General features: G+C 38.2%; 1 protein-coding gene across 11 annotated transcripts in view; it reads right to left on the bottom strand.

The window, feature by feature from the left end:
* The window catches only part of LOC119582774 (mucin-5AC-like), a 73,916-nt gene extending 65,367 nt beyond the window's left edge, over positions 1–8,549 (bottom strand). For all 11 annotated transcript variants that reach the window (XM_037931202.1, XM_037931207.1, XM_037931206.1 and 8 more), the window contains exon 1: positions 8,470–8,549. The gene's annotated coding sequence lies outside the window, so the exon portion shown is untranslated. The remainder of the gene's footprint in view (positions 1–8,469) is intronic.
* Between the last annotated feature and the right edge of the window lie 358 nt (positions 8,550–8,907).

The raw sequence follows: 8,907 nt of genomic DNA, 5'->3' as shown, positions 1-8,907 counted from the left end.
CAAGAGAAATGTTAATGCACTGATTAAAGATAAGCAGATCTTAAAGTTAAACACACAAACCAACAAAAAATTACTCTCAGTTGAAATAAGGCTTAATTCTCATTGACAGATGCCGGCAGAGCGGGTAAACAAGCACGGTAGTAATCGTGTATGGTTTTGATGAATAACGCCTGGTAATTGCACCCCATCCGACACATCCCGGGTTGACGTGCCTCATCTTTGGGTCATTAACATTCTTCATCATGGCCTTGAATTCTTCACGTTTTGTATTCCGCTGGTGGAGCAGAACGCGTAGGAGGCACAGAGGTAGTGAAGGATGTCCCCCGCCTAAGTCCTTCACCCATCTCACCTCCAGAGGAGAAGACGATAGCAGACTCTAGACTTGAATTATAGTATGTCTATAGTATGATTTTCTCAGTCCCGAGTCAGGGTGGGATGAATACGTGAATTTAATAACTAGATCTATGTTTGGATATAAGACTGAACTTCGCATGCACGAACGCCAGGTTTGTGTAATTATTGATATGATCCATTACACTAAGCTGAAGAATGAACGGACCCAAAAGATGAAGATGCTCCTGAAACACATTAATCTTTGGGGATGATGGTTGGTTGAACTTGAGGTACAGACGGCGCACACCGGTTGTGTCATTACCTTAGGGGAAGTAATGCATGGGAGGCGCTACTGTTGGTTACTGCTTGTGAATTATTGTAGGATATGTAGAAATTACGAAAAGTAATTTCTATGTTTTTATGTTACTCTGTATTGAATAGCAACCGTAGTTAATACATACATATATATATATATATATATATATATATATATATATATATATATATATATATATATATATATATATATATATATATATATATATATGCATACATTCATGCACACACACACACACACACACACAATGCTACAAAACTACCGCAAAATACGATTATGATTACGATCGCCGGTAAAATGAAAGAGAAGAAAACAATACTCAATAGTTACCTCTACTATGATGTCATGAACTTCATTTAACAGGTAGTGTTAATTTCTCTCTCACCTTATCAAAGCCAAGGTCAAGAATGGTGTTGATGCACCCTTCTTAATTGTATCCGGCATCGTGTAAACACCTACAATAATTTCACTTGCAACATTGTATCAACATTTTATTGGAGATTTCCTTTTCATGCAATTAAAGTAACCCTAATTTCTTTATTAAACGTATTAGCTAATTAAAATTATGAGAAAGAAAAAAAGAAAAAAATATAAATATTCCTTAGAGAGTGATATATATATATATATATATATATATATATATATATATATATATATATATATATAGAGAGAGAGAGAGAGAGAGAGAGAGAGAGAGAGAGAGAGAGAGGAGAAAGAAAGAAAAATGATATATCTCTCATATACTCCTGTCTCATATATCATGCACATGGAATTCGGTAATTTACTGTCATTCTAACAACAAACGTCTCTGTATTCTTATATTACCTCATCTTAAATTGAATGCTAGCTGAATCGATATCATTTCGTCTCCAATAGTAATATTATCTCTTTTCCCCGAGTAGAGGGCATCACAGAGAAAAATCGAAGGGAAAAGTACCTTTTGATTAAAACTGAAAGGGAAATTCATTATCCTGTCACACAAAGACTCAAAGATGACCAGAGTGAAAGTTCTCATAATGACCATTCCCGCCTCCCAAGAAATGGAAAATCCTCTGTGTACAGGACTGGAACTGTGTCTTACCACAAATACGAGGGTAAAGAACACACAGGGATGAACACAATGGGGACTTTTGTGGCATCTCTAAAACCCAAGCATACCCTTTTGTAAAAGAGGCCAGAGCGAAGGTTCTGCCACCCGGGGCGGTGGGTCTTAAACTGACTTTAAAAGAGTGAAGTGGGGAGTAAATGTGGCGTGAGTGTCTATACACACACATATATATGTATATGTATATATATATGTGTATGTATATATTTATGCATATATGTATATATATATATATATATATATATATATATATATATATATATATATGCATGGATATGTGTGTGTTTGTGTGTATGTGTGTGTGTGTGTGTGTGTGTGTGTGTGTGTGTGTGTGTGTGTGTGTGTGTGTGTGTGTGTGTGTGTGTGTGTGTGTGTACATAGACACGCATATCTGTACACACACACACACACACACGCGCACACACACACACACACACACACACATACACACAAACACACACACAAACACACACATATCAATTGTATTGTAGATAGATAGATAGAGAGAGAGGGAGGGAGAGAGGCAAAGAAAGAGAAAGAAAAATATTAGAATGTTCCTTTGTTCCTTTCATCTGCAGTAAGCTCTCTTCAACGCTCAGAAATTGCTCAAACAGTATCAGTGATTTGGACAATTACGCAAATACTATAACATTCCTCCTCCCTTCCCCAAGCCACTCCTCGGGCCTGCAGGAAGCCATTACTTAACCCTCATATCCACGACCTTCGATCTGTAAGTGTTTTTTCTCACGATTATTTTTCCATAACCCATCTTTCCTGCCGTACGTTTTGTTGTGAATGCGCTTTTGCTGTGCTATTACCCCTTTGACCTTTTCCAGGTAAGGCCTACGTTCTTTGCCGATCCATCTATCCTTGTAGAGTGTTTGTGTGTCGGAAGGAGCGCGCGCGTGTGTGTGTGTGTGTTCGTATATATAAATAAATGGATGCTTAGATATACTGATATTTTTTGTGTATTGTCTACAACACTTCTTAAAGTTAAATAGTTTTCTTCTCTTTTAGCACCTGGAACATAAACGCTTGTCTCGTCACATGTGCCCAGATCTTCGCTCCTTTCACGTAACCCCCTCCCCTCCCATGGTTACCTTGATTATATCCAGGTAATAACTATAAACCCTCTTAAAACCTTTACCTGTTTCCCTGTGCACATTATACCCTTTCCCTCTTTACCCTGCATATTTTCTCACCGCCGGGAAACCTCTTCAGTACACCAGAATAGCCGGCGTTTCCTTAGTACCTCAGAGGAGTCGGTGGAGCTTCAGTCGATGGCGCTCTGACCACGACTCAGACAGGATAACCGGATGCTCGCGCGACCTTGAACCTCTTCACAACTTTGTATGAAGGAGTTGTTACTACGGCCGACTATTGAATCTTGACTTAGCAGATAAAAAAAAACAGTTATGATTCGTCGTTTCTTTTGCATAAATAGAATCGCCAGGCTCACGACAACAGGGATGACTCACAGATGACGAAGTAAATAAAAAACAACAAACGAAATCCGATTTATAAAAAAAAGAGGAGGGAAGTAATATAAAGTTATATTGCTCCCGGATGATGTGTAGATCCACGTGAACTTTATTTCTTTCGTGTTTTAGGCTTAACGATATGTGTTTATAACGTTATGATGCTTTAATTATTCTTCAGAAGCCAGAAGTCATATTCAAGATTATATCTGTTTCGTACGGACAACGCGAGGTTACCGAGAGAAAATACAAAAGTGAAAAATCGTTAAGCAATAGTCTAATAAAAATAGTGTTCGCTTATTTGTGGACTGCCCCATCTTAGATGGGAATTATTAGAAGTAATCTCTCTCTCTCTCTATCTATCTATCTATCCATCTATCTCTATCTCTATGACATGTGTGTAATCCTCTGTCTATCTATCTATATATATATATGTGTGTGTGTGTGTGTGTGTGTGTGTGTGTGTGTGTAAATACATGAATATACATCTATCTAAATGCACACACACACATACAAACACACATGCACACGCACACACACACACACACACACACACACACACACACACACACACACACACACACACACACACACACACACACACACACACACACATATTTATATATCCATATATATATATATATATATATATATATATATATATATATATATATATACATATACATATATACACACACATACACATGCACTCTGATCACCGTTAGTGATGCTCCACAAGTTTACGGCGTCAGTTGCAATATAATTCTGAAGAGTACATAACAACAGGTGTCTGTTGAGGGAATCCTCTCCGGAAGCGGTGGGTTTAATCTATACCTCAATTAAGTGATATAAATAGAGTTGACTAAGTGATGTTTTTCTTAAAGCAGCGTGTATCTAAATATTAATGAAAGCTGTGGTCCAATCTAATTTTCGTTGTATTTATGCAGTATATTTCAAATAGACTTTACACGGTTCTATACAAATTTGTGAGTAAGAAATTTCATGGCCTAGGTTACATGGCATATATAATGAATCGAAGTATATATAAGTGTAAATACATTTCACAGATAAATTGGTTTAGCTGACCGCAAAGCTGGTTACTTAACACATATTTCGGAGACAAAAAGGCAGGGGAAAAAACCATGTTAACAAAAGGATGTGCGAGACTGGGCAGAGGATGAGCGCGTGGTTCACAAAGGGCACGGCTTTCCCAAGGTCTCGGCCAGCCATGGTTACCGGAGCCGTCTTCAACCTGGCGTTAAACTTCGATTCATTACGCGGCTCTTTTGTGGAGGCTGACGCAGGATCAACGACAAAAACAAAAAATATATTAAGAGGAACGCACATGGTCTCTTTAGCGGGATGGCCTTCAAAAAAAAAAAGTCGACAAGGGAATATTTAGAATGTAAAGTGACACCATAAAGATATACCCGGAAAGCATTTTTATAAAGGGGATGAGGTCGCGTGGTTTTCTCACAAAATTATAATCTGCATAAAATGGATTAACTGTCTTCCAATTTCATTGTCTTATTAAAACATATTGTTGAAAACGAAATGAGAATTAGAATACGAGTTAAAAATAGCAGTTTTGCGTGGTTATAGCTTCGTCACGATCTCAGTCCGACCTCTCAATAATAAATCGGAATGCAAATGACAGTTTCACTCATTTTTTCATATACAAAATGTGTCCTTCTTTTCCAAGGCTGCAAAAAGCGGATTTAACCAGTAGGATGCAAAATTTAGAACGATGTCAGTAGAATTTTCTTTTGTTGCTCTAAAGATTTGTAAAGTAAAAAGAAAACTATGGCGTATTTGCGATTTTCCATTGAATATGCAAACAAGTTAAACATACATATCTATCTACCTAATTGTGTGTATATATATATACGTCTACGTGTGTTTGTGTGTGTGTGTGTGTGTGTGTGTGTGTGTGTGTGTGTGTGTGTATGTGTGTGTGTGTGTGTGTGTGTATGTGTGTGTGTATGTGTGTGTGTATGTGTGTGTGTGTGTGTGTGTGTGTGTGTGTGTGTGTGTGTGTTTATATAAACATACACATATGTATAATCAAGGTGAAGATGATTTTAGTAAAGATTTTAGCAACGATGGTACTTAAAAGAGCTTAGCCTAAGGCATCAGGCTTGTACCACTCCAGTATAATAAGTGCGTGATGTTGCCAGTAAGGCATTCCGCTCTGTCTGAAGGCTACAAGGATACCTTCGTGTACTGGATCAAACTACCTGCCTGAGATGAATGTGCTACACTAAAGTTTACTAGAGATTCGTTACTAAGGAAAAATATCTGAAAGCGAGAAAAAAAATCTAAAAGGGAACAGAACAAAGATACTGAAAGAATGAGAAGCAAATAAAGTTTTAGTAAATATTTGTGAAGGACATGGCGGTGCAAAATTACAGAGATGGAAAATGACACTCAGATGTACATAATTACAAACACGTAACGTGTGCACGAAGAGAGAATAAAAAACCCAGCAACAGTACGAGGCAATAAATAAATAGTAATTCTTCGAGTCAGATACGACGATCATTAAGAATGTGAAAAAAACAAACAGAGAAGGAGAGAGAGAGAGAGAGAGAGAGAGAGAGAGAGAGAGAGAGAGAGAGAGAGAGAGAGAGAGAGAGATGTAAGAACAGAAGAAGGATGGAAGACTGGTGATGGAAGTGGATTCGGGGGGCGGCCAAGATCAAGGTCGGGTCTACCACCGCCTTCCGTAACTTAGGAGAAAAAATAACGGAAAAAAAATCCAATAAGGTAGCCATATACGATATATCCGCGTGATTTTACTAATTTATATACATCTCTCTCTCTCTCTCTCTCTCTCTCTCTCTCTCTCTCTCTCTCTCTCTCTCTCTCTCTATATATATATATATATATATATATATATATATATATATATATATATATATATATATATACGGAATAGGTACAGTGTAGAAGTAAAATCTTCATGAACAATAAATAGACACTGAGAATAGGAGTAAAAAGAACATGTGACTGAAATTCGTATAAGAATAGCAGGAGATGTATAGGAAACGCGAGATTTGATCCTCCTTGACACTTAAGGTGGTAATTTTGTGTTATTTGAAAAGGAAATGCGTGGAGATGGGCGTTATTTAGCTGAATAAAAATCATGTCTTCAAACGCAAATACGAAATTGTGTACATGTGTGTGTGTGTGTGTGTGTGTGTGTGTGTGTGTGTGTATGTGTGCGTGACTGCTTATGCGTGTGCGCGTGTCTTTGTTGTATAGGCATACAATGTGCAATAAAATGTGTACAAATAAAGTGTACACATACACGCATATATATATATATATATATATATATATATATATATATATATATATATATATATATATATATATATATATATATATACATAAGTAGAGATAGATACTTATAAAAGGAAAAGTCACTGTTTAGATAAATATATAAATAATAGTCGTCTGACTCTCACACACACACAAACACACACACACACACACACACACACACATACACACACACACACACTCTCTCTCTCTCTCTCACACACACACACACACACACACACACACACACACACACACACACACACACATATCCATTAAACATCGAATATCAAATGACGAAGTAACATCCATACTATTACTGGGATGACCTGATAATGAAAAAGTGGCGAGTGTACCCCGCCACCTATGCACGCGCACGCACCTGAACCCTGACCAAGAACTTGGAGGTGAACTGACGAGCGTCGTGGCCACATTTTTCTTCGATCATTATCATGCTTTTCGGCTTCTTTCTTCTTTTCCTCTACGATTCATTTGTTTGTCTTTTGTTTTATGATGCAACCGTTTATAAATGTATTAATTCTCTGGATTCAAGTCAATTAGCTTCTTAAAGAATGTAGACGATTCTAAATAAAGATGATTAAATAATATGCATGATTAACGAGGCCTTGAATCTTACATTTCATCATGGATAGGAAGTTTTTTTTCTTTTCTTACACTTGTAGATCAAAGCGTAAGACTCAACCATCATCAATTCTAATTGTAAGCAAACTGCATTTGCAATTGATTACGATAAACAAGATTCAACTTATTTTCGAATAAACAATGGTAAATAAATATAGTAAATATGGACCGTACATATATAAAAAAAGGAACTTACAAACTAGTAAAGACAGGTTGAAAACTCTAAAAAGAGCCTTAACAATTATTTTTGCCAGGCTTCAACCGCAGTGTCTGTAGGTACCAAGGGAGGCGCCACACATCCCCGACGCCCGTAGTGAGATCGCGGTCACTCGTGGTTTTACGTCATAAAGTAGGCTATTGAGTGGTGTTGCTTGCCGGGTCTTCATAAATGTGCAGTTTTAAAGTTTATCCCTTTTATGAATGTATGTGTTCGTAATAAAATTTCTAAAACCATGGAAATAATGACAGATTTAATGGATTAGTTTATGGAGGTGCGTTGAAGTCGCCAAATTATAGTGATTACCTTACATTGGAAGCGTGTTATTAATCTTATCAAAATATTATCTAAATGGCTAGTAAGCAAATGCAATCTTTACGCCAACAAGACAGAAAAAGAAACTAAGCAACATAGCATCATTGCAGCTTGGGAGATGCACGGAAGTCGTCAGTGACCTTGCTCAGACCAATCAGAAACTCGCTAATTGGTATTTCTGTACATACTGAATTTTCATCTCGGTTTTTCGTTTTTTTTTAAGTAATCCTCTTCACACGCACAATCGGCACATTGCATTTCTTTTTATAATCATATCTTTTTACTGATATAAACTTAATTTTATTTCAGTCCATCTACATCTTTGGATCCTGAACTAGGTTTTCTCTAACCAAACTTGGCAAAAATACAGGCAAGCTCAATTTGCTACACATTAGACGATTGCAAAGGAGACCTGATACTATATTTTGCCGTGTGATTATCGGCGCGACGGGCCAGGCTCATGTCACGCCACCCACGCAGTCGCGCACCACTTAGCCTACTTGATCGTTTCTTACTTGCCAGATACCCGTAATAATTTGTAGTGATGATAAATGCATCTTTTTTGCTATCTAGGAATCACTTTTGCACTTTTGTCGAGCCACTTCTCACTTGTTTTAGCTCTGTCGAAGAAATCGGCAGAGATACGGTGCCGGTTATCACTCGTGTGTCGTGGATTGGACTTGGTGGGAACTTAGAACCAACAAATGCTAAGACCCACCTTGTCTGTCGGTGGGGACGAAGGAGGTCGGTGGTCCTCTCCGTTTGATGGTTGGAGTTGGAATGGCGATGCGAGACCGCGTCCCGGCGAGTGTACTGTGCCTTGCCGCCCCCCGCCGCTAGTCCTACTGCTCGATGACGTCTGGCAACCCCTCACCGCCTCCCACCCCCTCCTCCTTCCTCGCTCTGCTACAGCAGTGGTTCTTCGGGGATTCTTTTGCAGGACCTCGAGGTATGAACACCTCAGGATAGGTACAGAAAGTCAGACTTCCAACCGCAACTGGTGTACACTTCCCGCAGCGCCTGGAACCAGAAGGCGCGGAACGGTCTTGCGTATCTTCATTGTTCTTCTTAATCTCCCCGTCGATTTATTTAAATACATTATACTTAGTACACTTCTACGAGGCTGATCAGTGCCGCTATTCCGCCCAGAGGTATA

Source organism: Penaeus monodon, chromosome 16 (assembly GCF_015228065.2).
Source record: "Penaeus monodon isolate SGIC_2016 chromosome 16, NSTDA_Pmon_1, whole genome shotgun sequence".
Lineage (NCBI taxonomy): Eukaryota > Metazoa > Arthropoda > Malacostraca > Decapoda > Penaeidae > Penaeus > Penaeus monodon.
The sequence above is the reverse complement of the archived record's forward strand: the minus strand, read 5'-3'. Positions and strand labels throughout refer to the sequence as shown.